The sequence below is a fragment of the Pistacia vera genome, unplaced genomic scaffold (genome assembly GCF_008641045.1).
Source record: "Pistacia vera cultivar Batoury unplaced genomic scaffold, PisVer_v2 Contig524, whole genome shotgun sequence".
Taxonomy (NCBI): Eukaryota; Viridiplantae; Streptophyta; class Magnoliopsida; order Sapindales; family Anacardiaceae; genus Pistacia; species Pistacia vera.
This window is the reverse complement of record NW_022196362.1, coordinates 383233-409737: the sequence shown is the minus strand read 5'-3', so window position 1 is coordinate 409737 and position 26505 is coordinate 383233. Positions and strand designations below refer to the sequence as shown.

The window sequence follows — 26505 nt, the reverse complement described above, 5'->3', positions numbered from 1 at the left end:
TGAAAGATATATCGACTAATTAAAGCAGACTTGGAAGCTAGAATTTAAGAATTTAAAGACGTTATTAAGGAAGAGTTGATGGGTGGAAGTTGAAAAGCAAGATGCAGTTATTTATGGAAAAGCACGAAGATAGGACGGAATATTGATCAGCTGCAAAATGAAACCCAAAGAAAGCAGCGCCGGAACAAATATTTACTACCTCTGTTAGATGATTAATTAATGCAAACGTAATTAAATCCGGCTCGGTTCTTTTTACGTAACGTATGTTAATTGTAATTACAGAGAAGGGAGATTATAATTTATTATGATCGCGCGCATCAGCATGGCTTTTTACTAAAAAGTTTGTAGTAACTGATCGGTAAGATTTTCATAGACTATTATTAATTTTAGAAGCTTATTGTTTGACATGACGATCAGAATGAGACAGATCATTGATCCTTTAATTAATTGATGAATTTAATTATATAAAAAAGTTAATTAAGTAATAATATATAAAAGATTTTTTTTTTTAACAACCACGCGAAGGGTTGACACAATTATATATTGACTTCTAGATTATAATATTTGCAATTGTAAAGCAGTGTCAAAATTTAATGAAGACGATTTAGGCAGCGCAGGCCACCAATTAGTTGCTTAGAATTTTGTAAATTAGAAAACACTTCATGCTTTTCGCCGTTAATAAATAATTAGCCAAAAGGGCATTGACGCGTGTAGAGCCTTTCTCACATTAAATTCTCCAACTCTTGACGAAAGTTAATTTCTTGATAGTAATGAAAGCTTCTAACTTTGCCTCCCTCTTTATATATATATATATATATATATATATATAATATATATATAATATATATATATATATATTTATCAGTGGTGTTTAAGTCAGTTGTGTGTATTTAACTAATTTTTTAGGATCCTAAAATTATCGATTGAATAAGAGTTTCAGTGATAACTTCTATTAACAGTTGAGATGAATCGAATTTAAAACCTTTTAAATAATACATTCAAGAATCTTAATTGACCACTTGATCATCTAGTGATGATTTATATATAATAATATTCCTTTGGAGGTATTTCATTATGTCAGTTCAGTTTTCTTTTAGAAGTGATTTACTACTTTATAAATTGGGTCAATGTTTAATTGGCTTGAGGCCTTCTGAATTCAAATGTGGATCCTTTAAATTAAGAAAAACCTAAGGCAGCATAGCCAGGACAGCAAGCCAAGAAATTCCAAGTTTCCAACACACCTTTCCAATTAATTATGTTATGAAAAGAAGGATAAATTGTAAATGGCAAGCTCCTAGCTATCGCGAAAAATGGGTGATGTATCATAAAGAAGAACTGGCTTGTTTAGTTTTATGGTCTTGAACTCTTGGTTTGTTTTATGGTCTTCTTACGTGGGATTGTGATCATTTTCATGTTTAGGAATATGAAGGGGTCTTTCATTTTCAACTAGGATAGTCTTTATTGGGAAAATATCTCATTAAGGTTTGAAAATTTGACAATTCTATTTCGGCTCTTAATTATATCAACAAATTGTACATATTAGAGTACTGTTTGATCCATTTCTATCAGGCATGTCAAATGAGCCTTTTAGAAAAGTTTAATACCATCTCATAAATCTAAAAATTCGGGGTGCGTTTGTTTCCCTATCCTATTTCTATCATTTCCAAAATACACATTTGCTTCCCTATTATGAAAATACTATTATTTTATTCAATTATTTTTAGAATTCCTAAGTTTGTTAATTTAACTAAACAAAAAAAAAAAAAAAAAGGTTTAGAAATTGACAAAAACACCCCCACCCACCCACATTTGCCAGATTCTGACCACCACCGTTGGAAGGTGGCCAGAATCTGGTATAGCGCACTACCGACCGGATCTAGTCGGTAGTGCGCCAATCTAGCCTTTTTCGACCAGATTCACCGTGGATCTGGTCGAAAAAGGCCAGATCTATGGCAAAGATCTAGCTGTTGTCGGCCAGATCTTTGGCCGCAGTTAGTCGTCAATGACGGCTATATCTTTGGCCATTGTTGATGACCAAACGTGGCTAGATCTAGCCATAGATCTGGCCTTTTTCGATCAAATCCACGGTGAATCTGGTTGAAAAAGGCCATACTGGCGTATGATCGGCCAGATCTAGCCGGTCATGCATCGATACAGCGACTCTGGCCACCCTTCGGCGGTGGTAGCCAGCTGTCGGTATTTAATAGGTGGGTGGGTGGGAGTATTTTTGTTAATTTTTAATGTTTTATTACAGGGGTGTTTAATAAATTAATAAACGTAAGGGAGTGTTTTTGTTAATTTTTAAATCCTACCTCGTAATAACCACCTAACTTTTACTTTTTTAAAAATACTAAAACAAACGCACCATAGTTCTAGGCTATAATTTAGTCGTGTTCATATTTTGGTATTCTTGTTTTGGTGTTGTCCTAAAGTACTGTTTGCACATCGATTATCAGTTTACCATATATTTATAAACCCTTCATAATCCAAGAAATTAATAATCATAATGCTGGATGTATATGCTCTATTGGGTAAGCCAAATGAAATTAAATAATGCTGTTTCATATGCTTTGAAAACATCTCAACCTTAACACGTTAGAAAATACTTTACAACACAATTACGTCATGTTACTAAATCAAGAGATGGTTTTTTTTTCTCTTCTTAAATCCAACTACGGATTTTGTATAACAAGCCTCAAAATCCTAGTTCATTGATAAAAGATATATATCCACCAATTTAAGGAGAATTAACTTTTGTCAACTTTGTATTTTCTTATTTATTATAGTTATTCTCTCTTGCGATCATTTTTATACTTTTAAATTCGGACCTAATATATATTTAATATTTAAAAAAAAAATTCAGTCAATTGCTTATTAATAAGTGAATTGGAAAGAAATTCATCATTGTCATGATAAGCTTAATTATGGACGCTGCGTGGGGATCAATCAGTTGAGGGACTTTCTCATCTCATCTCTGTGTGTATCGAGTTCTCTAACCCTTGACAAGTTGGCTTAAGCATCAATCCAACACGGTTTCGTTTTGTTGTTATGGTAGGAGAATCATGGTTGCCATTGAATAAATCTTTGAAATTTAGCGAAAACGACTTCATCAAGATTGTACAAAAGGATAATGTTATAAATAAATCGATAACTTCATAGAAAATTGGAGAAAGATTATGGTTCTCCACATCCCACTTGCCATGAATAAAGAGAGCATGCAGCTAGTCTATTTCTTGTTTGTGCATCTCCAGCCATGTATTGTACGTAGTGCGTATATCAAATTATATTGCACGTTAACCAGTAGCTTGTTAGTGACATAATATTTTAAAGAGAACTTAAATCAAATGCCTCAACAACTAAATTCAATTATTCAAACGAACCCATTTGTGACGGCTTTACTGATTCCATGGTTACGACACAAGAAAATCTTAGTTTGCATCGACACAATCAGCATTATCTTTTTGTTTAGTAATATATAGTTTTCCAATTGCCGAAGACAGCTTTCCTAATTCTGACCCTTTTTACTATATATGAATGCAACATTTTAAACTCTTTATTTATCTCAACTTGATTCTCTGTTTCTGGAACGATTTCAGTTAGTTAAAAAAACTGGCCTGCTCTTCCTGATTTCATAGTTTCACATAATTTTAAAAGCTTATACACACCAATATTTTATGCTAATAGAAAGAAACTAAACTGGTAGATTATGATCCCACATCAAATATATATTGACACCAAATTTATACAGAATCACCGTTCTCTTTTGGTACGAGCTTTTATCCGAATAAATATAAATTGTTATTGGTAGTTACATATTCGGGATATAATAATGAAAAAAAATCTTAGTTAACCATAAATATATTTAAAATATACATTAGATCCTTAAAATCTCAAGAGATAATCCTAATTCATTTCGGCAGTCACATCAAATATGACACCAAAAGTGATTTGCAAATTACTACGTTCAAATGTTCAATTAATTACAAGTTGGAAAAGATACCTCTGGTGCGATATAGAATGTGATAAAGAGGTTAACATTTTGGAAAGCCAGAACAATTAATATATATTCATTGGTGACCGAAAAAGGAAATATAAGTCTTGACCATCTAAATTTACTTCAATTGAAAAATATAAGATAAAGGAAATAGTTTATTAATGAAAGAATTCATTAAAAAGAATAGCATACAATTACATTCTATCATGTACAAAAGAATTTTGTCTACCATTCAATTACAAACAATTGTTGGGTTGAACCAAGCCAAGTTTCTTCCCAATTACGTTACTGCAAGATGATTGAGCTACTTCATTTAAATACTTCAAATTTACATTTTGTAATCTTATTCCTTTGCAAGGGTATTTTGTGCTACAGTCCAACTTTATAGCAACTTGTGTAGCAGATGTTCCCCTAATATTTTGATATGTCACATCATTAATTTGTACACCTGAAACCTGAAAGTGCAACAAACAAAAATGAGAATAACATTAGTTGTGCTATATGTTTTTAAATATATATTTAAAACACTGTGGATCTCATAATTTTCATTTATGAAGAAATAATAAGCAAATCTTTACCTGGCCTGGACAATTTAAGTTGTGAGGGCAGTAATTTTGGTCAATAATAATGGGATTTTGAACATTTCGCATAACAGCATCTAAGAATCGAATTCCTTGGACAAATCCATTGCTAGGCCTTGCCCATGACTTTATCCTCAATCCATTTTGAGTACCTATAAAAGTTGTGTTTTTAACTGTCACATTTTGGACTCCTTCCTCGTTCGTATCCTTGCCCAAGCTCCCAATGTTACAAATCAAAGAAAAACATTCTTGATATGAATATCTTATGGAAGATTAGTTGTTTGTTGTTAATTAGTTAAGTAGTTTTAGATGATAAATGTTTGAATGAAAATACCTAATACCATGACCGGGGCCGCAAGTGACACGTTCAATCCACAAGTTCTTAGTTCCAGGGCCAATTAAGATGCAATCATCTCCGGTTTTAATGGAAGAGCTCATGATATAGACATTTCGAGATAATTGGACATGAATCCCATCTGTGTTGGGGCTGTCACCGGCAGCTATAACTTTAATTCCTTAAACATGAACATTTTGGCAACCATTGATAACAATGTGAAACATTTGGCTATTTAGTGATACGAGTCCATTGATTCTGATGTTGTTTGATAAAACTCAATGTCTGCATTAATACACAACAGATTTCATAACTTGAGACATCGAAAAATCAAAGTGAAACTAAATGTTGAAGCAAACTTGCAGCGAAGTTATGTAATACGCACCGTGGCTCCATTGGGACAATTAGAGCCTTTAGCCTTGCAATTCCACAACGCAGTTCCCTTTGCATCCAGTGCTCCACCGATAATGGAAACACCGCTAACACCTTCAAAGCTTATCCAGCTATCAGCTTGACCAAGTACACGGTAACCTGCCAGAGCCACTAGTGTTCCGTCAATGCGTATTGTAATGTCTGAACTTTTGCAGTCACCTTTAAAAGCCATAGAACGAAGCAAATATCTTCCTTTTGGTACATATATTGTGGCTGATTATGTAGAACCACAGGCTGCAGCCCATGCTTTGATCAATGATTGGGTAGAGTCAGTAACACCACTGCCTTTGGCTCCAAAACTTAACACATTATAGTTTGCTGCTGCAGATGATGGGTATAAGCTGTAAATACAGAAAACTAGGAAAAACATGTAAAGATGAGTACCGAAGAACTTGGTCGCCATTTTTTTGCTGAATACGACTATAGGAGAGAAATATATTAAGATCAATATTGGTTAAAAAAGATGATGGCGTTTAATTAGATAGGAAATTAAGAATTGGAAGGAAGCTAGGATGAGTTGATGAGAAGTCGAAAGGGTAGAGGTATTTATACTAAAACACAGAGGGAAAGATACAGATTGTTTGGATTAGACAGAAGGAATGGTGTAAAATTTAAGGAATCTAAATGAAAACCGAAGAAAACAGCGCCGAAACAAACTAGCTCTCTCTTACATGTATCAGATTTTGTAAGTCTTAACTAAATCCATAGCCCCCAGTCCCTTATGTTACGTGGACCGTAGTAGTAATTAATTAATTATTTGTAAGTAATGTACAGGAAAGTAATACTCTATCAGGGCCTTTTTGGTCTCCGTGTATCATTCTTCAAATTCTATCTATCACCGTTGCTTCACCATTGAAAGATCTTGTTGATAAACTTGTAACTGAAACGAAAAATTGCGAAAAAATCTGTTCTAAAAAGTGTGACTGGTTTTCTGTATTGAAGAAGACAAAGTACCAACTCTTTTATAGTTGGTGAAGACTGTAATCAAACGCAGCGTTTTGGTTAGACAGACACTATAACGCTGCGTTTGATTTACTTTGAATAATTACAAAATAAACCCTCCTTTCTTTACATCCTTGCATATTAATCCTAAATCCTATCTAATATTCCCTCTTAAACTAAACTTTCTCAACTTTTCTACACCTTATCTAATATTCCCTCTTAAACTAAACTTTCTCACCTAACATTTCAGATCAACTCCATTCTGACAAACAAGAAAAATTCTCCTGCACTATATCTAATATTCCCTCTTAAACAAGACTTCTTTCTTCTAATTACAACTTTCTTTTAAGGCTGCATTTTCTGCTTTATCAGTCAACTAACACATCCAGCTGCTGCATTGGTCTCTTATCAAACTAATATCCCATTTAGCTTTCTACATTTTCTGTATTGTACTTCTATAGCATTCAGCTCACAGATTCATTCAGCTCACAGATTCAGTTTTCTGCATTTTACAAACACATTCACTTTTTTGCATTTTCTACATTGAACATCAAGCATGACCTGCAATATCATTCTACTCCCACATTTATTCTACTATCCCATTCAGCTTTCTTCATTTTTTGCATTGTTCTTCTACAGCATGCTACTCACATATTCACCTTTCTGCATTTTCTACGTTAAACATCAAGCATGACCTGCAATATCATTCTCCTCCCACATTTATTCTACTGTCCCATTCAGCTTTCTTGATTTTCTGCATTGTTCTTCTACAGCATGCTACTCACATATTCAGCTGTCTGCATTTTACTAGCACGTTCGCCTTTCTGTATTTTCTACATTGAATTCCAGCATAACCTGCAATATCATTCTACTCCCACATTCATTCTATAAACACATTCAATTTTCTGCATTTTCAGCATGTCCTGCTATATCTGTTCATTAACACAATCAGCTTCGACATGTTTTTCTAAGTCAATTTTCTGCTGTGCTTCTACTGCATTATTTCTCAGTCAGTGCACTCAGGTAATTCTGTAGTTACATTTAACTTCTCTCTCAACATTTGAAACCTAGCTCTAGACAAAGTTTTAGTCAGGATATCTGCTTTTTGGTACTCAGATGCAACATACTGCACTGCTACAGTCTTCTTTGTAACCAGTTCTCGCACATAGTGAACCTCAATTTCTATGTGTTTAGTACGAGCATGAAAAACCGGATTTGAGAAGAGAGCCCCTACACTCATATTATCGCACCAGATCACAGGAGCATGCTTGATATCAACATTTAATTCTTGAAATAACTGTTGTATCCAGACAACTTCTATGGCAGCTTGACTGAGTGATCTGTACTTAGCTTCTGTTGATGAGAGGGACACTACTTTTTGCTTTTTGGAACTCCATTGAACAAGATTTTTACCAAGGAAAATGGCATAACCACTAGTAGATCTGCGGTCATTAATATCGCTTGCCCAATCAGCGTCGGCATAAGCTTCCAGCTCTAGATGTGAGTGTTTTGTAAACTACAGACCATGGTTAAGTGTTCCTTGAAAATACTGTAACACCCTCTTGCATGCTACCCAATGTCCTATGGTTTGATGCTGAAGAAACTGACTTAATTTATTCACCGTGAAGGCTAAGTCAGGCCTGGACAGCATTAGGTATTGTAAACCTCCAATTATGCTCAGATAAAATGTAGGTTGGTCAAACAACTCTCCCTCTTTTTTGCTAAGCTTAGTTCCAACAGCCATGGGAGTTGAACTAGGATTACACCCTGCCATATTTGCCTTTTCCAGTAGATGTTGGACCAGTCATCACAGTCACAAAATTAAACCTAAATACCATAGTTAGCGGTAAGTAGGGTCGAATCCACAGGGAGCAAGACTAACAACCTAATGTATTTTAAGTAGCGGAAATGAAATTGGCAATTGATTAATGAAACTAAATAGACTAAATGCAAATAATGAAATAGTGAAATTAAAACAAATAAAGACTTTATAATAAAAATGTTGCCGTTACGGTTTTGGTTCGACACGAGACCGACTCACACAATTCCTCTCCTCACTCTTCAATTTCCTAATCCTACAAGGCTAGACAAATCAATAGAAATATCTCCCGGCAATCTAGGCATAATCTATCCTGTCTCCCCGTCGTCTTAGTTACAGATCGATTGGTTAAAGACTATCATTGACTAACCGAAAAATGCTAAATCCTTAAACACCACTAGTTGGTACAACGTTAACAAGTACAACCTATCAACCTGTGTCATCCAATCAACTAATTACACAATAAATGCTTTCCTAGTACGTAGAAATGATATTAAACGCTACTACAACTTGATTGCAATCAGTACCGAAGCAATTTAATCAACATTCAATAATCTCAAACCGACATTCAATTATGCGAAAAGTTATATATCAATAAACGTTCTCAATGGACATTATCAATTCAACACGTTGAGCATCAGAATAATATTAAAGCATCACAAAAAAACTGAAACGAAAACAAATATAATATGAATACAAGAAACTTAACCAAATATCCAACATTCGGGCTCATCCAACTAGTCGAGAGCTGATGAGGAGATCAATGGAGTCAATCTCGATCTCGCCTACACCGTAACAGACAACTGGGAACTCAGCCGCTCATGGTGGTGATGACGAAGGTTGAAACAATGGAAACGAAGCTGATCATGGCGAAGAGGAGGTAACCGACAGCGATATGATGCGAAGAAGGGGCAAAAACGACCCACGGACAGCTCGGAATACGAACAGCTGCACTCGTCGAAAAACGTTAATTTTTCGACGGGTCTTTTGAAAAACGGTGGCGGAAATGGAATCCGAAGGTACCGATGGAAAGCTCTGGTGATGGGGAGTTCAGATCAGGTCCTGGGGAGGTGAGAAGTCATCGGAAATGAGCAGGATCTGGGCTGGAAGATGAAGAGACGCGGCGGCAAAATCGCGGATTCCAACGGTTTTCGCGGCGGCTGAAGCTTGGAAATGCTAGATCCGGCCGTGGGGAAGGGAGATCGACTCTTGGAGAGCTGAAACGTGGTCAAAAAACGGCCAAATCTGGCCGGGAAGACGAAACGTCTCGGTGGGAAGATGAAGCTCACGGTGGCGTGCGTGTTTCACGGTGGTGATGAAGGGATGATGGTGACCGGAGCAAGGGGAAGCCGAAACGTCGTCGGAAAAGGAGATGAAGGGTCGCCGGAGCTTGATCGGAGAAGGTGAAGAGTTTTGGTGGGGGCAGCCACCCAATCTGCGTCTTTGAGTTGTAGTTTTATACAAAATATGGCAAATTTCCATTTGGTCCCTGCATGATTGAAACATGACAAAATTAGCCCCTTGAAACATGACATTTTACCTCCTAAACAACATAAATGAGACAAAATCACCCTTAATCCATAAACCATAACCTAATATCAACTCATATACTTTCCAAAATCATTCCAAACACGTTAAATTCATAAGAAAAATATTAGGAAGCGATTTTCGTGAATAAATTCATAAATTCTTTAATTGTCTCAATATACTTCAATTTAATCACACATGGGGTATTTTTATCACCAAAATAGAGTCACTTTCATGACTCTAACAGTAGATCTTTTGCATATTTGGACTGAGTAAGAAGTAGACTAGAAGCATTCCTTTTAACCTCAAATCCAAGGAAAAAATGAACTGGACCCATCACCTTTAGTGCAAACTGACTCTTCAGGTCTTGAATCACCTTAGTTATAAGTTCAGGAACATTTTTAGTTACCAAAATATCATCAACATAGACCAACAAATAGACTAAAACTGATCCAGCATTGTAGAAGAACAGACTCACATTCGAAGTGCTGTTTTTAAAACCCCAAGACAGAAGGGCTATTTTCAGTTTATCAAACCAGGCCCTAGGGGCTTGCTTCAACCCATATAAGGCCTTTATAAGTTTGCAAACTTGTGTTGGATAAGTAGGTTGAGAAAAACCTTCAGGGGGTATCATGTATACGTGCTTCGTAAGATCCCCATTCAAAAATGCGTTGTTCACATCCAACTGATGAATCTCCTAACCGTGGACTACTAGAGTGAACATTATGCGAATTGTAGCAGCCTTGACCACTGGTGAAAATGTATCAAAATAGTCTAGGCACGGGGTTTGTTGAAACCCTTTAGCCACAAGTCTAGCTTTATACTTCTGCAGAGTTCCATCAGAGTTAAGTTTAGTTTTAAAAATCCATTTGCAACCAACTACATGCATACCTTCCTCATATGGGACTAACTCCCATGTTTGATTGTCAAGAAGAGCTTGATACTCCTTCTCCATAGTAGCCTTCCATTCAAGAATAGACAATGCTTAACTTGGTGAGGTTCTTTGAGAATGGTTTCAGTAGTGAGGAAAGCTTGAGTTGATGACTGTGCATTCTTGGACTTAAGTTGTGTGACCATAGGATGTATATTAGCAGAAGAAACTCCAGGGTCGGGTGCTGTTATAGGCAGTACAACTTCTAGATTAATACCATGATGAGTATTAGTACTTATATCTGAAGCTGTGATGACTGCAGAGTGTGAAGGTTCAGCATGTACACATACTGGAGAAACAGAGGATGTTACAATTTGTTCATGTTCTTGAGATGCAGTGGGTAATTCTCCACTTATATCCTTCTCAGTAGCACTCCTAGAATACACTGTGTTTTTATTAACATCTATACTAGTACCTACTGGAGATTCAGCAGGTAAGTTTACAGCTACAGTAGGGTCAATAGGTCTGCTAGAAGAGACTGCTGTACAGCCAAGAATGAACCATGCAAAAGATGATTTTGAAGGAACAGGATCAGACTGTATGTTTGGTATATAACCAGAAAAATCAGTGTCGGTAGTACCATCAAAACCAAATTTGAAGGGAAACTCCTCTTCATTAAACTTCACCTGTTTGGCCACAAAAATTCTTCCAGATTTGGTCATACATTTATAGCCTTTATGAGAAAGGCTATAGCCTATAAATATACATTTTTCAGTATGAAAAGAGAGTTTATGTTTACTATATGGTCTGAGATATGGAAAACAGCTGCACCTGAAGACTCTAAGATCATGGTAATTAGGTTCATGTTGCATCAACACAGTGAGAGGAGACACAAAGTTGAGCATAGTGGAAGGCAGTCTGTTAAGCAGATAGACTGCTGTGGAGAGGGCCAGCCACCAAAAATTGAGTGGCATCCTAGCATGAGCTAGGAGAGATAGGCCAAATTCAGTAATAGATCTGTGCCTTCTTTCTATTCTTCCATTCTGTTGGTGTAAATAAGGGCATGGATGTTTGAACATTATACCATGGTGGCTGAGATACTTAGAGAAAGACTGAAACTCCCCACCCCAATCAGTTTGTAGATTTTTAATCTTAGCATTTAATTGTTTTTCCACAAAAATATGAAACTGAGTAAATACTTCAAATGCTTCAGACTTGACTTTGAGTGGATAAATCCATGTAAATCTACTGAAATCATCCTAGAAAATTATATAATAATGATACCCTTCTCTGGACAATATTGGGACAGGTCCTCATAAGTCAGAATGTATTAATTCCAATGGAGCCTTTGCTCATGATAAAGACATAGGAAAACTACATTGTTTTAACTTCCCAAACAAACATGCTTCACAAACAGAATTCGCATTGTAATCAGACGAATGTTTTACATGCCGTTTATTTAATACAACTTGTAGTGACTTAGCACTAGGGTGCCCAAGTTGAGCATGCCACAGTAATGAAGAAGCAGATACATCATCAACACTACTGTAGGCAAGAATTTTATTTGATACAAATGATGAAATGACAGCCTTATTAACTTCTAGACTTAAGACAACTTCTGAGTTATTACTAGAGTGCATTTGAGAACCAACTAGAACACCAGGATTGTCAGCAGCAAATAGAACACCAGGGCTGTCAGTAGTAGTGGCAACATCAACGGCAACTGTAGGACATTGAGATGGAACATCCAACTGGTACAGACCTTCCTTAACCATACCTTGAAGTAGTATCAATTTGCTGCTTCTATCCTTTATCACACAATAATTAGAATAGAACTCTACTATCACATTATTGTCCCGTGTTATTTGTGATATACTTAATAAATTTTTGGCAATGTTTGGAACACATAAAATGTTTTGAAGATGCACAAGTCTATTTGAATTAATTGATGGGAGCTAGTAACAATATACCTGTATGAGTAATCTGCAGAGATTCACCATTCCCAACCTGAACTTTGGAACCACCTGAATAGTTGGTCTTGTTCACTATTTGAGATGGATCAGCAACCATGTGATTGGATGCTCCTGAGTCCATGTACCAGGATTGATCCTTCACAGTCTGTGGTGTTGCCATCTGAGAACCTGAGGCTAAATTCACATCAAGGTTTGCAACAGGATTAGAATAGACTGTATTAACTAGAGAACTAGCAGAATGCGGCTGATGTTGATTAAACCCTTGAGAAGTTCCAGGTGCAAACTGATTTCTCACAGGACCTCCATAAGCAGTGTAATCATGATGAGCTCCAGCATCAATATGAAAAGACCTATCCTGAAAATTTGTTCCAGCAAAAAAGGCTTGTGCATGTGTAGGATCATTGGATGCTACTGGAAATGGGGAATGAGCTGAACTAGGTACATAATATGATTGATTATTCCCTGCATTAGGAAATCCAGTTGTAGAAAAACCTTGACAATCCTGATCAAATCAGTGGTAGCAGTGAAGAGCTGAATGGCCAAGCTTCCCACATATTTGACACATTAATCTTGGCTTACTATAGCCTCTCCCTCTTCCACGGCCTCTAGGAAAAGGCATAAAACCTCCAAAGAAACCTTGAGGTGCACTGTTATAAGCCATTCGATCATACTCAGTTCTGTAGTGTCCAAGTTGATTCAGTCTTGGAACTCCATTGTAGTGTTGAGAATATCCTGGTCCGAAATTAACATTATGAGGAGGTTGTGATTGTTGAACTGTCATTCCACCTTGAGGATAGGCATTTGCTGCTGAATTTATCATACCAGGAGAGTGATTTACCATACTTCCTGAACTATTTTGAGTACTAGAGGCAGGTCCTTCAACTACACTACTTTTAGAGGCTAGTAACGCTGATGACATTTGTTCATGAAAATGCAACAATGCATTGTTCTGTTTCTCCAAACACATTTCATGCTTATAGAGCAGAAATTGCGCTTCTTGAAAACTTGTATGATTGACATTGGATACAAGATTGGCTACTATTGCATAATACTCTAAGCCTAACCCATCCAATACATATAACAATAGTTCTTCATCACTAATGTGTACTCCATTATCATTCAATTCATCGCCTAACTCCTTCATTGTTAAAATATAGTCATTCATGCTTTGTGACTCTTTTTTAGTAACTTGTAATAAGTTTCTAAGATGGAGTGTTCTAGCCTTTGAGACTGAATGAAAATGTAATTCAAGTGTATGCCAAATTCATATGCACTATTACATTCGATACATGTCTTAACATGGATTCCGAAATTGATGAGAGTAACCGACTTACTAAAAACTGATCAGTTTTCTTCCAATTAAAATACTTAAGGTTTGGTTGTTTAATAGAATGTTCAGTACCTTCTACCTTCTCCATTACAAACAGAGTAGGACAAGGATTCATACCTAAAATGAAGCTATCTAGCTTGTGAGAGGCTAGAGCTGGTAAAATTTGAGAGCGCCAGTAGTTACCAGCTTTACGGACAAATTTGGAAGTGATGAGTGACCTGTGAATTGCTGAGATCCGCCATTACTAAGCTGCTCTGCTTCAATTTTGGATGAATTAGCAAAGGATTCGGAGTTCATGTTTGCCATCGACATTAGTCTTCGGCTTTGATACCATGAAAGATCTTGTTGATAAACTTGTAACTAAAACGAAAAATTGTGAAAAAATATGTTCTAAAAAGTGTGACTGGTTTTCTGTATTGAAGAAGACAAAGTACCAACTCTTTTATAGTTGGTGAAGACTATAATCAAACGCAGCGTTTTGGTTAGACAGACACTAAAACACTGCGTTTGATTTACTTTGAATCATTACAAAATAAACCCTTCTTTCTTTACATCCTTGCAGATTAATCCTACATCCTATCTAATAACCATCAAGGTTTCAATTGGTGTGTGAAATGCGTAGGGAAAAAGAATTTATTAAATTAAAAACATAATAAAATAAGTAACCAATCTATTTTTAATTGTGTTTCTTCACATCACACTTTCCAGAATACATGGAGCTAGCAGCCTTGGGATTGTTCATGTAAGTTTTAAAGGGGTTACCAAGTGATTAAAACTTATGCTAAATGGGTTACTTGTTCAATTTAATGCAAATGAGTTGAGAATAACCGAATTAAAACATACGTAAAAATAAGTAAAGAACACACTCATTTTTACATGGTTCGACATGAAGCCTACATCCATGGGACTATGTCCAGAGGAAACAATTCACTATGAAATACTTATGAGTTCAAATACACAGCAAGATAACCAGAGTACTAAAACACTCCCGGTTTTCTACATAGCGATTCAATCTTCTTTGGTTGAACTTCAAGCCATCACAGCAAGCTTCACATGCACAACCATCATCATGTTGAAGAAGAGTTTCTCTCAGGGTTTAACAATGAAGACAGGATAGTAGCTTACACTCAAGCTCTCCTCACAAGGGAAAAACAACAACTTAAGATCTCACACAAGGATAGGTGATGAGGGTAATTTAAAGCCTACCAAAGCATAGAAGAAACCTTAACAAAAACAAGAACCTAGAGAATATTCAAAGAGGCAGAACGATGTAATGTGGTTTCTTATCAAACAATAAAAAAATGGGAGACTATAAAGGATCAACACGTTAAAGGATGGGGGACAAAAAGGTTTAACTTTTATGTCTTTCTTTTTGCACAAGACATTTTGGGACCACAGACAAGAGAAATATTCCTTTTCTTATTCAGCAAATAAACAGGAGACAAGTGTAAAGAATAAGTCAAAGAATCAATCAAGGAATAATTATGTCTAGAAGATAAAAAAATACGTGAGGTGTGATTTGAAGAAAAATATCTACCAGAAACGATGTGATCACTCATAGGCAAAGGTGCTCACACTTGTGAAGGTGTTTACCTTTAGAATGGATCATGAGATGACAAAAACACTAACAATCTCCCCCTTTGTCACTTATGATCAAAGCACAATTCAAAGATAACATGATCGAAAAAACATTACTAAGGGAAAACAATAAAAGCACTAATAAAGCATAAAATCACTCCCCCTAAACAAAAGAACTCCCCCTAAGCAACACACATCACAACACAAAACAAGAAGAGAGTTACCAAGGATCTCCAAGGGAGGGCAGAACAATATAACAATCAAGAGGATCATCATAATAGGGGAAAGATTAGCAAACAACAACCAAACAGAACATTAGCAAAAACAGAAAGCACAAAAAAGGAATAAAAAAACTTTCTGCATAAGAAAAGACCAAAAAAAAAAAAAAAAAAGAAGTGATCACATAGATATAGCAGGATCACACTAACAACCAATTAATAACAATAAAATAAAAGGTATAAAAAAAAAAAAAAATGAGTCCAACAACAACTCAGCAACATCAATAGCAACGTCATTTCCCCCTCTTTGATCATAAGAGATCAACTTTTGAGATGAGAGGATCTCCTGGGGGGCTTTCTACCAATAGATTTGACACAAGTTCTACCAGGTGTACGAGCTGAAGGAGGATCAACTGTAGGGTTGATCACAGGAGTTGGGGTGGCCATGCCAGAGGCACCCTCTTCAGTTTGAGAACCAACAGGAGGAGTCACATGGTTAGGGTCCTTTTCTCTATTTGAGGGATCAATGTCAAAAGCAACTACAAAGGCATAAATTCCTTTTGCACTTTGCTTAGCAATAGCTTCAGACTCAGTTTCATCAATAACACCTTCTTCATCAATGTCTGCAATGTCATCAAAGAGAATTGGATTTTGACCTTCAGGAACAGTATTTCCAGCGTTAGTGTTGGTATTCAGATCAGCTTGATGTCCAACAGGAACATCAGTCTCTTCAGTAGGAGCAGAGCCAGCAGAAGTATCATTAGAACCACTTGCAGTTCCTTTGCTCTAAAGATCAGCTCTAGTCTCTTTAAGAACAGTTTCAAAAGAGTCAACTCGGGCCATCAAGGAGGTGTGAAAGGAGACCACTTTCTGATCAAGGGCCTGTAACAAATCAAACACTTTGGACGGCCAAGCACTAGATTTAAAAGAGGGGGCTTGAGAGGATAAAGGGACATCCACAACAGGGGCAACAGACTTGAGGGTTTTAGAAGTGATACTTCTAATTTTGAGGAAATGATCATTTGGTCTTTTTGGGGCCCCATAAGAGTTGACAATTCTTGTGACTAGGGAAGGGAAGGGCAGCATATAGTATTTTCCTTTGGAATCACTAGCGGTCTTGATCAATTTGTAAATAACAGAGGCAAGGTGTAACGCCCACACAGAGATATGTAATTTAAATTATGTTTTATAGCCCTTAGTTGATTTTTGTTAGAATTATTTTAAGAGAATATGAAGAAATTGTCTTAAACTTGCATTAAGGGTAAAATAGTATTTTCACTCAAAATTAGTTGAAATTGTGGGGAGTAAAAAGAGATAGAATTTCATAGAGAATACAATAAAAATGAGGGCATTATGGTAATTGGCTAAGGGACAAAGATGAAATTTTCAAGAAAGAGTAAGGGCAAAATGGAAAAGTGTGGTTATAAAATAAAATGTTAAGGGTTTGAAACCCTTATTTCTCTTATTCTGCCGCCACTCTCCTTCTCCATTTTCTCTCAATTTTTCACTCAATTCTCCAAGGATTTTGAGGACTTTTGAGTGGATTTTAATAGGGTTTTGATCCTAGGCAACAAGAGGGTTAAGAGAAGGTTTAAATCCAACAAGAGTAGAGAGCTTAGTAGAGATTACTCAAGTATAAGGTAAGTAAATTCCACTCAAAATCCAACTTAAATCAAAGTTTAAGAAATCAAGTGAGTAGAGATTTCTTTTAAGCATGCATATGTTAAGATTATTGAGAAATTGAGATGAGATTGATGATTATTTATGCTTGTTGTTGGATATATTTGTGTATGAGGAGTGTATGTGATGGTATGATGATGGGTTGAAATTGGAAGAATTGGAGTTGTAATACCAAAGATTTCTTTCTTCTTCAAAGGTGGGGTTGAATTGGAGCTGGATGTGAAGGGAATTATAGTGGTATACAAAAAGGATTTAAGCCGAGTGTGTTTAGCTTTTCAGACAGCAGACCCTGATAACCCTACTTTTATTTTGGGTAATAGTCAACTAAGGGGAAAAGAGGTGCACCATGATATTGTTGGACAGAGGGTTGGGTTTGGTCCCGGTGGTTGCAGCTAAGCTCAGCTAAAGAGGAATGAATCTTCCAACTTCGCACTTGGAAATTAAGAAGCTGAAATTCTCTTGCTTAAATTTTATGTTTTGAATAATGTATTGCTAGTTATGTACTTGTACTTTCAAGAAACATTGAATAAAGTTTGTTATGCGCGATGCGCAAGTTTAAGTAGTATACATCTTGCATGTTAAGTCACCATTTTGTTATCATTAATTGTTAGAAGAAGCATATAAGTTTGGCTCTTGTCTTGTAAAAGCAGTGAGAAAGTGAGACAAATTTAGAGAGAAAAGTTTCAACCAACAAAGTGAATTCAAATTCTGCAACATCCAATTCTATTATTGCTGTGTTTATCATCTATTTCTGCACCAACTTTCCATGTTATTTTTCATTTTCATATATAACACTTCCACCCTCATTTCCTTGTGCATTTTGTGTGTAACAAAGCTGAAATTTAAGCCAACAAATTATATAAGCAGCACTTGTCACTTGGGAGGATCCGAAAGAAATGAAACTTCACGCCTTGTTTATATATGAGGTTTGCTTTAGTACTGTGTATTCCACGTAGCAAAAGTGATCGGGCTTTGCTATTAGGGGCAGTTTATTAAAACAACCTCTCAAGTTTGAATTTAATTAAAAGGCTATCAAGTTTTAAAGTTTTAACTAAATAGCCATATTATTGATTAAGGGTAATTAAACTTGATTAGTGCTTAATTAAGATTAAAGAAGTATTATGTAATCTTTTAAAAATTATACTATATTCCCAAAAACCTGAAATTCTTGCAAACAAACCCAAACACCTTCTTCTTCCTCCCGCCATTAACGCATCTCCACCTTGGTTGCTATTTCTTCTTAGCTTCGTCTACATCTTCTTCTTCGTCTGCATCTTCTTCTTCCTCCTTCGTCTACATCTTCTTCTTCCACATTCCTCTATATCTTCTTGTTCCTCTGCCATTAACACTTTCTTCTTCCTCCACCATTAACATCTTCTCTGCCAAAGATCCCCCTCCTCCTCCTCCTCCTGACATTTCATGTAAGCATGTGTATCTCCTCTTTACATTTTATATTTAGATTTACAAAGATTTAATAATGGATAGCATTTGGGTTATGATTTTGATTTAGTTGTTTAGGTTGTTGGGTTGTGTTTGACGTAATGCAAGTTGAAAGGAGTAAAATTTGTAGAAAATTTGTTTTGGGTATGATGGATCGATTGTATGTGGAGATGACTGAAAATGTGTTCTGGGTACGATGGATCGCTTAAGCGATCTGATAGGTCTGGTAATGCAACAGATAGATCGCTTAAGCGATCAGGTATGTGGCATAAGATCGCTTAAGCAATCTGGTAAGAGTCTGGTGTATAGGAGCAGATCGCTTAAGCGATCAGTAAATGGCATAAGATCACTTAAGCGATCGTGGTTATTTATACTCGATCGCTTAAGTGATCAAGTTATCACTTAAGCGATCCAATATAAATAACCATAATCGCTTAAGCGATACAGCAGACCATATAAGCGACTGCAAAGATTCTTTTTAAAATATTTGAACCCTTAGTACAACATTTAAGATTTTTTTTTTTTTTTTTTGCATTACAGGTAGTTGGCTATTATCACACATGGGACAAGTTGTTTTGGGTGTTGAATATTTTGGTGAGTGGGTGGAGGAAGAAAGTAGTTGGAAGTGGATTGGGAAGAGCAAAGAAGTTATACCAATTGCTGTGAGCACAGAGGTTAGTTTTGATGAGTTGATTGATGAAATAATTAGAAGAGATAATTTGAGTTGCTCGCGTAGTGATATAGTTGTGAAGCATGTTTTAAGCAGAGTTCCTGAACATTATAAGGTACCTCCTACTATATTAAAGTCGGATGAAAGTGTGAAGTTATATATGATTGATGTGGCTGATAATAGTTCGAGGCTGATTTTAAGGGTTTCTTTTGTAGAAAAACCATTGGAAGTTGGTTCAAAGGAAGGGGATAACGAGGAAGTAGGCAGAGATTTGCCTGGTTTTAATTTGAACTACGAGGCCATTGATTTATTAGTTGAAAAATCAAGAGTAGATGGTGAATTGGGTGGTAAGGAGGACACTGTAGAAAAGGTTGGTGATGGGGGGCAGAACGAAAATGTTGAGGAGGAGGAGCTCGTATGTGTTCTCATAGATGTAAAGATTCCTTTAAATACAGATGATGCAGAAGGCGTAGATTGTCAGGAAGAGAACATTATGGTCGTTTATACAGGTTCAGAGGGGGCAATTCGAGGTAGTAGTGAATCAACTCATGTTTTTACGGATGGATCGGAGTTACACATAGGGTATTTATTTGACAACAAAGAGGAAGTGGTGAAGAAGCTAAAACTTGTTGTCGTGAGAGGTAATTTTGAGTTCATCACCAAAAAGTCAAATTCATTGGCTGTGACGGTTGTATATCGTGACTGAAAGTGTAAGTGGCAGGTTTATTGTAGAAGGTTGGCGGACTCAAAAAAATTTATTCTTAGTACATATACCCGTGAGCACATTGAAAGGAAAGGTCCATCTCCTAAAGGCATTCAGAGACTTGTGCGCACAGAGTTGGGATATGCTGTTAGTTACTGGAAATGCTGAAAAGGGAGACAACATGCACAAGATTTTGTGAGGGACACGCCGGAGCATGGGTACGCAGTATTAGAAGCGTACCGTTATATGCTTAAGTTGACAAACCAAGGTAGCAAGACGGCTTTGAAGTGGGACAAGAATATGATGTTTAAATATTTTTTTTGTTGCTTATGGTTCTGCTATAAGGGGTTTTGTAAACATAAGAAAGGTGTTGGCTGTTGATGGTTGCTTTTTGACGGGAAAGTATAGAGGTACATTGTTGGTGGCCACTGCACAGGACAGTGAGAATCACACATATCCTGTTGCATGGTTTGTGGTTGACTCAGAGAATGACGAGTCGTGAACTTGGTTTTTTCGGCAATTACGTACGATAGTGCCTGACAGTGACGAGTGTGCATAATATCCGATAAGCACAACTCTATAAAGAAGGGGATTGCCACTATTTACCGTCAAACACATCACGGATTCTGTATGAGGCACCTTGGTGAGAACATAAAACAAAAGTTTAAGTGTGCTGGCCTCCTTCAGACATACTGCATGGCAGCAAAAGCTTATCGGGTTGATGAGTTCGAAGAGCACTTCTAGCAAATTTGAGTCAAGGATGATAGAGTTGCTAAGTATCTTGAGCATGATGTTGGTTTCGAGCGATAGAGTAGAGCTTACTTTCCTGGAAGAAGGTTTGATGTCATGACCACGAATATAGAAAAGTCTATAAATTCGAAGTTGTTAATAGAAAGAGAGTTTCCAATAGTTGCACTTTTTGATGCAATCCAGAGGACATTGTCATGATGGTTCCATGAGCGTCGTACGAAGTCAGATAATTTTACTACAACCTTGTTTCGTCAGCTGAAAAATTATTGTGAGAATGTATGGAACTGTCAAATGCACTATTTGCCTATCCTTTTAATGCTCAAGAGTTCACTGTGCGTGGCTATGGTCCGGATGCCCTAGTTAACCTTGTTAGTAAAACTTGTAGCTGTAAAGTGCTTGACATTCAACGTTTACCTTGTCCTCATGTACTAGCAGCATTGAAGCACCAACGGAAGCCGGATTTTGGTTCAAGAATTTACATGGAACTTTGCTCCCCTCTCTATATGGCAGATCACTACATGCCAGCTTATTCAGAAACAATATATCCAGTGCCTCCAAAAGAGCAGTGGGTAGTGTCGCCAGAGTTGGCTGACATTATCATCCATCCGCCATTCAAGAAGACAGTAAAGGGGAGAAAAAGAGTTAAGCGTATTCCATCAGCCTCTGAGGTTCCCCAAAAGATGAATAAGTGCTCAATTTGCAAGCAACCTGGCCACAAGAGAAGAAGTTGCCAGAAGTAATCACATGCAGATCTAGAAAATTAGGTTCGAAGAAGGATGAAATTCAGAGAGTTGCGAAGGCCAACCGTTGATGAGTTATTGTTTTCAATTATCGATGTTATAAATTTTATTGTTACCTTTAATAAATCATTCTTTATATTTCTTGTTACATGGCCTAAATATTTGTTGGTGATTTTAGTTTGGAATTAGGTTGTCAAATTGAGGAGAAAGTATGGAATTAATACGTATTGGTAATTTTAGTTTGTCAAAATTTAGGAGAAAAGCTGGAAAAGTATATATTGCCTATGATCGCTTAAGCGACTAAGTATATCGCTTAAGCGACAAAGGGTTTTTCAAACAGGATCGCTTAAGCCATCGTGCACCTGGGCAGATATGATTTTACCCAGGTGCACGATCGCTTAATTGACCAAGACAAAAAGACAACAATCGCTTAAGCGATATCTCGGATCGCTTAAACGATCATGCACCTAGGCAGATTTGATTCTACCAATCACATGATCGCTTAAGTGATCCACGATCGCTTAATCAACCAAGTGAAAAAGAAAAGAATCGCTTAAGCGATATCTACGATCGCTTACCCTGTGTAAACGAAGTTCCTTTTAGTACGATCGTTTAATCGACCAATGAAAAATTTTAAAATTTAACAAATACACCCCCACCTATCCAACTTCCCAGATTCTGGACACCACCATCGAAATCCTACTGGGAAAGGGCGTTACACCGCATAGCAGTCGAATCAGGCTGATAGGGCATCGATATGGCCTTTTCCGGCCAGATCGACCATGGATGTGGCTGAAAAAGGCCAGATCACGGCCAGATCTGGCCGTCGACGGACGAAAAAGTTGACATCTGGCCGTCTGCGACGGCCAAATATATGGCTATCATTTTTGGTCAACGATGCCCAAGATTTGACCATCGTTGACCGTCAACGTCGGCCATTTCTTTGAAAGTCGATGATGGCCAGATGTGGCCTTTTCTGGCCAGATCCATAGTGGATCTGGCTAGAAAATGTCACATCTGTGAATTACCGACCATTTCTGATTATTTGTAGCCGTCGGTGGTGCCAAAATCTAGGAAGTTGGGTGGGTGGGGGTGTTTTTGTTACTTTTTAAACTTTTTTAGGCGGTATTAATGAAATTAATTCAGTTAATGGGTCTAAAATTTATTAAAAAAATACACATATTTCCTAAATAATTAAACAAAGAAATATGTTTAATATAAATATAATAACGGTCATAGTCCAGTGAACGAATCGTAAACCCTATATGTTTAGCATAGACGTAAACAGTCTACACCTTACATGTTTCATACTGACGTAAAAAAACTATATGTTTAATATAAATATAATAACGGTCATAGTCCACTAAACGAATCTTAAACCCTATATGTTTAGCATAGACGTAAAAAATCTACACCTTACATATTTCATACTGACGTAAAAGAACTATATGTTTAATATAAATATAATAACGGTCATAGTCCACTGAACGAATCGTAAACCCTATATGTTTAGCATAGCGTTAATCGGTTAACCGATGCTCTGAAATACAATAAATAATATACGAATACATAGGACCAGTGAAGCGATCCTCTGAATTTACACAGTCGATTAAGAGATCCGTCTGTATCGCTCAAGCGATTCTTTGCTTTTACTCTGATTGGATGCGTCTGTATCGCTTAAGCGATTCTTAGCTTTTACTCCTGGTCGCTTAAGCCTGTGCTAGATGCCCAAATCGAAAATCACTTAAGCTATCCATTTGTATCGCTTAAGCAATTTTTAAAAATACTCTTGGTCGCTTAAGCGATCTTGTCCGAGGCAGAATGAATATCTGGCCAAATCTATGATTGCTTAAGTGATCTTATATATCGCTTAAGCGATTCTTCCTAAACCCTTCTTTATCGCTTAAGTGATTTGGGATCACTTAAGCGATCTTGGCCAAGGCAGAATGTACATATGCCCAGATGGGTAATCGCTTAAGCGATCTTATGTATTGCTTAAGCGATGCTTCGTAAAAGACTCTTGGTCACTTAAGTGATCTGAGATTAGGGGTGTACACGGTCCGAGCAGTTCGCGAACTGCTCGGGATTGGCTCGCAGATGCTTGAGTTCGTCGCACTGTCTGACGAGCTGAGCACAGTCTCGAACTGCTCAGTTCTTATACAAACTGAGTACCAAATATGGTGGTACTCGGCTTGGAGGCTCGTCGATCTCTATCCAGCTCGCCGGTGAATGAGCTGTCGAGCTTGAACCTGATCGCCATCTCGTGCTTGCGTCTTCGAGTTTGACTAAATGGCGCTCTCCCGCCTCTCCCAGAGGACCCAGACTCCTAGAATCCCACAGTCCACTTATTCTCCCTCCAAAAACAAACACAAATACCCAAAATCCCTAAGATCTAAACACAATCCCAAGAAACTTTCCCTCCCAAGTCCCAACCCCAATCCAAAATCCCTACTTCTCGAGCTAATCGAACTGTTCGCGAGCATGAACTAATTGACGATCTCGATCTCGATCTCGATCTCAGATTTTCCCTACTTATTGAGCTCGAGCTCGAACTCGAGCCCATTTCACAGATTGCGAGCCGAGCTCGAGCCGATCACTGTTCGGCTCGGCTCGGCTCAGCTTGGCTCGGTTCGTGTACACCCCTATCTGAGATCGCTTAAGCGATCTTGTCCGAGGCAGAATGAATATCTGCCCAGATCTATGATCGCTTAAGCGATCTTGTATATCACTTAAGCGATTCTTCCTAAACCCTTCTCTCTCGTTTAAGCGATTTGGGATTGCTTAAGTGATCTCGGCCAAGGCAGAATGTACATCTGCCCAAATGGGTAATCGCTTAAGCGATCTGCTTCGTAAAAGACTCTTGGTCGCTTAAGCGATCTCAAATCACTTAAGCGATCTTGTCCGAGGCAGAATGAATATCTGGCCAAATCTATGATTGCTTAAGCGATCTTATGTATCGCTTAAGCGATGCTTCGTAATAGACTCTTGGTCGCTTAAGCGATCTCAGATCGCTTAAGCGATCTTGTCCGAGGCAGAATGAATATCTGCCCAGATCTATGATCGCTTAAGCGATCTTGTATATCACTTAAGCGATTCTTCCTAAACCCTTCTTTATCGCTTAAGTGATTTGGGATCACTTAAGCGATCTTAGCCAAGGCAGAATGTACATCTGCCCAGATGGGTAATCGCTTAAGCGATCTTATGTATCGCTTAAGCGATGCTTCGTAATAGACTCTTGGTCGCTTAAGCGATCTCAGATCGCTTAAGCGATCATATCTGAAAAAGTCTTGGTTGTTTAAGAGATATATGTGGTCAGTCATATACATAATTGTTTGGTACCATGCCATTCCTTAAGTTAATTAATTTCAAAATGACTGTGATTGGGAAACATTTGTACATCACTCATTTATATCAATCTAATTCATCACAAATCAAAATATAAGAGACATCAATGTAACCTGTTTATCGAAACACAAAATAAAAAATAGGCATTGGATGCGGAAAATATCGAAATATATGGACAAGCTAACCATTAACCCCAATTGTGGTGAATCAAATAATCACACGAGTACATTACACGTTGTAGACTTTAATGTCACTAACACCTATACACTGCCTTTATTTTACACTGCACAAGTATTTCCTAAACACTGCCTTTATTTTATTTTTTGATGCCAAAGAGTTTAATGTCACTAACACCTTTGCACAATCCCTGTATTGCAGATGCCTCCTCCTGCCAACCAGCCTTTGAGAAGTTTTCGAATTCTGTTTGCCAGCAACCTCCCTAAGATCATTGTTTGGTACCATGCCTTCCCAGCAGCCTTTGTTGCAAATGCCTCCTCTTGCCAACCAGCCTTTGAGAAGTTTCCTCTCATTGTTTGCCAGGAAGCTGAAAAATTATCCGGCACACACCTGCAGACACGTCAACTTTTGTAAATAAAAAAAAAATACGTAAAAAAGTTACAGAGTGGGTAGGTGAGAAGTTCACTCAGTCCGTGTCTTTCGGTAAAGCTCCATATAAGCATGACACCTGCAGCATCAACACCACAACCTAAGTATCAACATCAACATCACATAAACTACAAAATTCAAAGTCCAATTTTCATACCTTTTTATTGGGTTCTGCTCACTCAAAACGGATCCATCTGCCATGGAAGCAGTCGACAGCCCAGCCCTCCCGATAGTCTCTCATTGTTTCATCATTCAACCCATCCATCGAGGTGTTGGTCATGTCGAACTCAATAAATTTCAGGGCATATGCCCCACATTCAGCACTACAATAGGAAGAAGACATTAGCATTACAATAAACTTATAGAACAATTGTATTATGTAAGTTAGTTTTATACAAAATTTACCTTGACTCATTTATTGGGCCAGTAGAGCGCTTAATTGGCCACTTTCCGGTTAGTACTTGATCACCTAAGTGCCCAAACATCCCGCTGTCACGTAACAGCTGCGGGAACAACCTGGACAGTGGCTCCAACTTCAACTGCTTGTCTTGACAAATAGTGGGGTTGCAGTCAAGGATCTTTAACAACCCCTCCTCTAGATGCACAACGACTGATATCTAGTGCATCTCTTTGATGAGGATGATGCAATACACTCTTTTAACAAAGGCCAAACCGTGGCCATATTTGGGTTGATCCCCTCATACATATTGCATAATTCTGTCATCAAAATGAAAATCATAAGGGATGCAATCCAATTGTACTGGGGCCAATCTTTTTCGCTTCGATCCTTTTGCTGCACCACTAGCAACGACATTTTTAATTAAAGTACGATATGCCGAAACAAGCCTTTGGCCAAACGCCACATCAGTGATGGCATAGTCGGGATATAACAGATCACCATCAGTAGTCTGTCGTAGCCTCATCAGTGCCAATATCTCATCGATGTGCTACATCAAATAAAAACAACAAGAT

At 37.4% G+C, this 26505-nt stretch overlaps 1 pseudogene; it reads right to left on the bottom strand.

Moving 5' to 3' along the window:
* Positions 1 to 4230: 4230 nt before the first annotated feature.
* LOC116106928 lies at positions 4231 to 5754 on the bottom strand (annotated as a pseudogene).
* Between the last annotated feature and the right edge of the window lie 20751 nt (positions 5755 to 26505).